The following is a 6,790-nucleotide window of genomic DNA, read 5'->3' as shown; positions in this document are numbered from 1 at the left end:
CCACTTATTTTTCTAAAAGGTTGTTGCAATTGGTTTTAACGTGCAAGGTAACTTGATTACCGCGGCCGCAATTCCATGTCACTTTAGATTTCGCGATTTACTTATGCAGCAAAAAAAGTACAGTACAATAGAAAAATTGAACGTAGATAAAACCTCTCAATGTTTTTCGCTGATGGTAACTTTTTGTTCGTGGTTCAAAATTCATGTTGTTTTCATATCGCGAATTTTGTTGCTGATGGCAAAATATTTTATTCTCCATCGACCGTCCCGAAAACTTCCTTCCTTTCTTCTCCTTTTGCGTAAAGGAAGCTAACAATCTGTACCTTACTTATTTCGCATTTTGAGCGTTAAAATAGAATTTTCGGTATGATGTTTCTAAGAGCAAGTCGTATATTTTGAGGTCTCTCATCCAGATACTAACCCCCACGGCAGGGCTTAACGTCAATGAAGTTTTGTCTCGGAGTACACGCTAAAACTTCTTGTGAAAAAGAAGTTGTAAGGGAACTTGAAAATGATCAACATTTCAGCCTTAGAAGCCAATGTTTCTTGCTTCCCTTTTATTTTCTTTAATCTTTCTGGGTTTAGTATTTTTGCTAGTAACCATACGTTCTCAGGGGTGCTATTTACCCGACACATCTACCATAGCAGTATATATAGTTTACGTCATAGAAAGTGCGGCGTACGGGGTTTTATTCACAAGTTGTTTGCGTCAAAAACCCGAACGAGCGAGGTACGAGCGAGCGAGTGAGTGAGGGTTCTTGACTCAAACAACGAGTGAATACAGCCCCGTACGCTGCACTGTCTATGTCGTGAGCTGTTTATTACACATAACACGAAACTTTTCATTGAAATAGTTTCTTGAACGCAAATTAGAAACAAACTCATTAACAATATAACCAAATGCAAATTTAATTTAATTCAATAAAAACGTACGATTTGCACGAGATGCACGAGTGATTGGCTTGGAAAGCCTTTAACGCTATCGTTGATTGGTATTACTCCCACTCATGAAAGAACTGTACTCCATTCTGATTGGTTGTATAGGCTTTTTTCACATTTGAAAAAATAAACGTATTGATTTGTACAAATGAACTTTATGGAATTAAATTCTCATGTTATGTGTAATAAAATGATATACGGTACCAAAACAATATCGCGTAATATTAGAGGTACATATTACGCAAAGACAACTTGACTCTCCTGCAAAACAAAAACGCAGCGAAGTTGACAGTTACGGAATAAAGCACTGTGCTCTACCACACGTACGCAATGCGTACCTATTTTGTTCATAATAGAGACAAGATCACCGTTTTCAAATAGATTGCACTGTACTGTTGTTTTGAGGGGAGATTTATAACTAAATGAACTTGCCATTCAAAATTGATAACTGCAGTTATTTACATCTTTACTGTCTTCTGTTATTGAAATTCTCACATCAAGCAATGTTACCACTGAAGTTCAACAAGAACTTTACTTATGTTTAATAATTTAAATTATTAAAATTTCAACCTTGGTTATTGCATTTCTCTCGCTCTGATTGGTTTACTCAATCTCGGTTATCAGCTCATATACCTTAGTTTGACCTTAGCGTTGCTAAGCTAATAGCTGTTTTCGCCTGAAAGTGAAATTTCTCTGAATAGAGCAAAAAAAAAAAACGTTTTTGTGGAAAGTTTGGATCAATTCCGACGTTTAAAAGTACGCGAAAAGGTAAGAAATGTTTTGGTGATGAGCCTGCGTCTGTCTGACCACAAGGTCTTACACAACATTGAATCCGGTCTCATCAAGTTTTTTCGATTTCGCTCGGATTTGCTCGCTTTTTTCGCTCGTTTTTCGTACTTTCTGAACTTTTGGAGTTCAAGGAATTTAATAAAACAATTATTCCAATCGCGCCAGTGGGATATGAGGGAAAACGACAAGCCACAATGTTCTGTCGTAATTTGTAATACACTTTAAAAGTGAGGAAACAAACATCTTTTAATAATCAGAAGATGCGACTTTCAATGTTACCCCTATTTAACATTGTGTCCCGATGTTATTATTTGCAACACATTAGGAAAACTAAACGTCGGCTCAAATGAAAGATTCAGAACAAATTCTTAGCAATAAGCATTCAGGCAAATCACTAGCCACTCATTTCCGCTTGAAAAACTTAGAAGTAAACGCGATTCTTTCTTGTTCAATGGTCCGTCACTCTGTACATGTTGTGGTTTAATGTTATCATTGTTTTAATGTAATTTTCCTTGCGTTTGGATATTGTAATTTGCGGGAAGGACTTTGAAAGAAAGGAAACTATAATTTAAACCAAGGATATATTATGCAAACGGCTGTTTAATAGCAGAAATCTCATCTGGATAAAGCGTCATCGCAACAAAAAAGTCTAAGCACCCATTTCTCGAAAATTCCGGTCAACTTTTCGATCCCAAGGCCATATTTTAACATCAACCTAAAGAAAAGTATTACAGTTACTAGCTCTCAAGCGGTCGATTCTTTTTGTTGACTGATAATTTTTTTGTTGTATTTATTGCAGAGGCGTAGCCAGGATTTTTCCTTGGGGTGGCCCAACTACCGTTTTCAGAATAGACCTCTTTACAGTTGTGTGCCCGTAGATCCCTTATGGCCCTCCCCCTGGCTATGTCTCTGTACTTTGAGAGCCCCACTGAAAATCGCCTCGGCAAATTGGGTTCCCTCGTTAATTATTATTGTTATTATTATTAAATTATAACTAATACTTCTATCTTGAATGCAAACACGGCTATGCGTTTGTTTTCCTTCATGTTTGTCATCGAAGTTTGAGTTTTATTTCTTAACGTAAAACAGCTTTAAGGACGGTGCCTACTAATTCAAAGGTATTCTTTCCCCGGTTTATGAATATGCAGGAAATGTAGATCGTAACATGTGTTATTAAAATCCAAAAAGAAAATTGGGGGTAACCACGCATTTTTCAAAGAAAATTCATGCATAATATTTGTAAAAAGCTTTAAAATACAAAGCACGGTATGGCGTTCTTTCTCAAATTAAAGCTTAATTATCTCTCAAAAATGCGTGGTCACCTCAAATTTTCTTTTTGTATACCAAGAGTACTTACTAAGATCTACTAGTTTTAAACCGCTCAAAAATATCCCTTAATTAGTACGCATCACTGATAGGAAACCCGAGTATCTCGAGATGCGCAGAACATATGCGCAGTAACAATAGTAAGCACCGTCCTTAAGAGTCCGATAATTATCGGTACTTTCAAGAAACAGGCCCCTGGGGACGGATTTTCTTGGCTGTTGCTAAAACTCGGAAGATCCTAGAGCATACAAAAATTATAATGATTATAAAAAATGAAAAAAATAAAAATAAAAATGTTAATCGAAATTTAATAAATAGATTAATTGGCGTAGAGAGATCGCGTGATTGCATGAGAGAGTGCCATCAGAGTCGCTCCAACAGCTCAGGGGTGAATCCACGAGCTAAAAATAGGCAGTCTTTGACTGCATGTGGCTGACAGCCATGTGACAGCTGGTCACACCAAAGGTAGCCAGGCTCGGAGGGTAAAAATGATAAGGATTTGTATGGGAATCCCGATAACAAACACACAAAAAAGATATTTTCACGCGAAGTTCTCAATAAACAAACCGTACTTTGTCCTGGTGACTTTCTCGCTTTCTGTGCGATCACTTGCCTGATTATTTGCCAACCCTTCCCGGGTTGTCACTCGAAGAATTATTGCTAATCGGGGCGTCTGGTGTAGGGGTATAAATGAAACAATAAAAGCTAGTAAACCTACAAAAAACGAAATTAAGATAAAAGAAAACTCCTTAACACAAAATGCGATTACATCATAGATAGCCAACGAACAAAAGTTCAATAGTTACATAATTAACTAAATTAAACAAACTTAAGAATACGATAATAATAATAATTACTCAGTTTAATATTAATGAGTAGGCGTCAACAAACATTTTCAAACTCCAAGTGAGCAGAAATTTTTAGAATTTGTTTTTCAAAGACGTTTTTGTAAGTGAACGCCCTGTCCAGATAGAGAATTTCATAATCTAGTTCCAAACTTCAGCGACGTAAAAGTCAACCATAGCTGAGCCCGAACTAGTATCGTGTTTATGAACGCTGGATTAGCGATTCAAAGGTTTCTGAATATTCTTCGGTACACAATTATCAGAAATATCGTGCATAAGGTTGGAAACTCTGTCAGAGAAGCTCATATCGATCGCAAAATATTACAGGAGACAATGATGGAATAGCATGAAATCTGATATCACAAAAAAAAAAAAAAAAAAAAAAAAAAGAAAGATGGAGGGCTCGCTTTTAACACTAACAATTTTTCATAAATCACACTGACAGGCTTGGATCCAAGCCAACGTTCGTTATCGCGTGTACGGAAGTATGAGCGATCGATAAATTTGAAGAACAAGGCTGTTTGGTGGTCCAAGCTCGATTTTCAATAAATTAATAACACTTTGTCACTTACCTTAGAAAAAACAGCGAGTGAAAAATTTTGTATTTCAGTTCGATCTTATGCTTCGACTCGAGCTTCTTTTCCTGAGAATCAAGTTGAGCTGACAGGTAATCCTTAAAATGCCCAAATACGTTCTGAACCAACGCAAGGTTGTTGGTAGTAGCAGACGCGCCGCGCTCTCTTTTTGTGCGGCGGCTACTCGTTCGGCTTCCTGTTGCTTCCCCGATATCGGACAGCACCAACAGTGTCGAAATAAGCTTAAAAACAGCACAGCACGTAAGTCGTAAACTGCTTTGCGATAAGAGAATGAACGCTCTGCAAAACTTTGTTAAATAGGCAATTACCAAGAGGCAATTCCTAGGGGAACAGCAGTGAACGTTTCACAGATTAGAAATGCATACTCATTACATTTCATACCAAGAGAAAACAGGTGGTTCTCTTGAGACCGTAGTTAATTCATGGACATGGATAAAGCTCGACAAGTTCTTTTGTTTCATTCAGTTCTGTCAGTATTTTTGGCCTTAACCCTGGACAAAAGAAACCTTTTTTTCGAGATAACCAATCAAATCCTTCGATTCAATGATGCGCAACCAATTTGCAAACCCTTGCGAAGCGAAAACAAAAGATTTGTCGTCGAGTGACTTTGAACTGCAAGAAAATCCCTTCATGAACCTGACAACACCCACTGTAATTCCCACACCTTCAAAACACCAGAACTCAACAATGCTCGCATTTTGTTTTAATGCTAATAAGCTTTCTGGCCTCGCTACGACGAGCAGATTTCAAAGGATTTTTGTTTCAAAATGAGGGCAATAGGTCTAATTAACATAAAGGCAAAAGAATGGAAAAGTTGTCGCCATTTATGAAAGTGGTCTATGACGTGAGAACATACAAAACGAACTATAGTTACGTGGAATGTTACAGGGTGAGCACGTTTAAAATTCGGTCGAGTTTGGTTTTAATCGGCGGGGTCCCATATGGTCATCAACCACGTGCTAGCCTGCTTAGCATGTGGTTTGGGGATTGTCGAATGTCCATGGCAGACCACCTTGAGAATTCGGGTTTGTTTCCATCGGTGTTATAACTGAGAATTCCTTGGCACTTTCTGCCGTAATCGCTCGATTTCATTGGCTTCAGTTTGATCCTCAGGGATTTGTCAATTATATTGTGTGTTTTAATTGGCTTCAGCTCGGAATGACGTAGAGTGATGCAATTACTATTTAAAAGGAATACACGGTCGATCCCGTTACTTTGTGGCTTCGTTTGTCGGTTGTTGTGAGGAAAAGCTAGTGAGACTGTGACAAAAACCTGAACAAGAAGAAGCTGACCTGTCGCTTCTCGATGGAAAGGATGTTTTTGCCGTTCACCCCACTGGATTTGGGAAAAGTCTTTCTTGTCCAAGAGTTGTGTTTTAAAGAGAAGAACGTCTCTACACTGGTGATAATTTCGAAGTAACAACAACAACAACAACAATCTTTATTTCCCTGATACACTAAATAGGATATAACTACATTTGATGAATTAAAAATGAGAAGGGGCTGGCTACCTAAAATAACTACAAAGTTCAGTAAAAAGATTAGTAGCCAGTGCCGTACATATGAGCAGTTGACAACATACATTTAGGGCTGTGGAATTACCTATTCAAAATTAAGTCCTTAAAACTTGCTGGGAAATTAGAGTGGAGGTGATATACATGTCTTCCAAGAATGATTGCACGATCGCTGTTGATCCTTCGACAACCACCACCCGAATTTGGACACAGCTTGAAGTTAGTAGTCGAAGACCTGGAGGCACAGTGTTGAATTGGTAAATAAAATGATGTAAAGATTGATATTGTTAATTTCATTTTCTTTTGTTTAGACCATGAAAGTGGTTTTCAGGCCAGGGGCCCGTTTCTCGAAAGTTCCGAAACTTTACGGGCCATTTTCGGGTGTCACAATTCCATTTGTATCTCAAGAACGGAGAGAATTCAAGTCGTCAAACTTCACAGTGAAAACACGTTAAAAGATCGGTTTTCCAAAACAAGCGGTTGGGCAATCGAACTGCTTACTGCCCATATTAGGAGTTTCCTTGGCGGGAATAAGGAGAAGCTTTTCTTTTAATCTTGCCAAACATTGGTCCGTGAAACAAATTGCGAACACTTTTTCTCAAGGTCATACGAACGTCGCTCTACTGGCTTATTCTAGTTCTAGATCATTCTACAAGGGTGAGACTTCTAGATATTACTCTGACACGACCATTTTTCTCAGCAGTGGCGGCAGCTTCATGGGTATACGGTACACTGTAAGTGCAATAACTATAACACGTACATCAAAAGCAACCACACCAAGC

The sequence above is a fragment of the Montipora capricornis genome, chromosome 6, assembly GCF_036669925.1.
Source record: "Montipora capricornis isolate CH-2021 chromosome 6, ASM3666992v2, whole genome shotgun sequence".
Taxonomy (NCBI): Eukaryota; Metazoa; Cnidaria; class Anthozoa; order Scleractinia; family Acroporidae; genus Montipora; species Montipora capricornis.
This window is presented reverse-complemented; position numbering follows the sequence as displayed.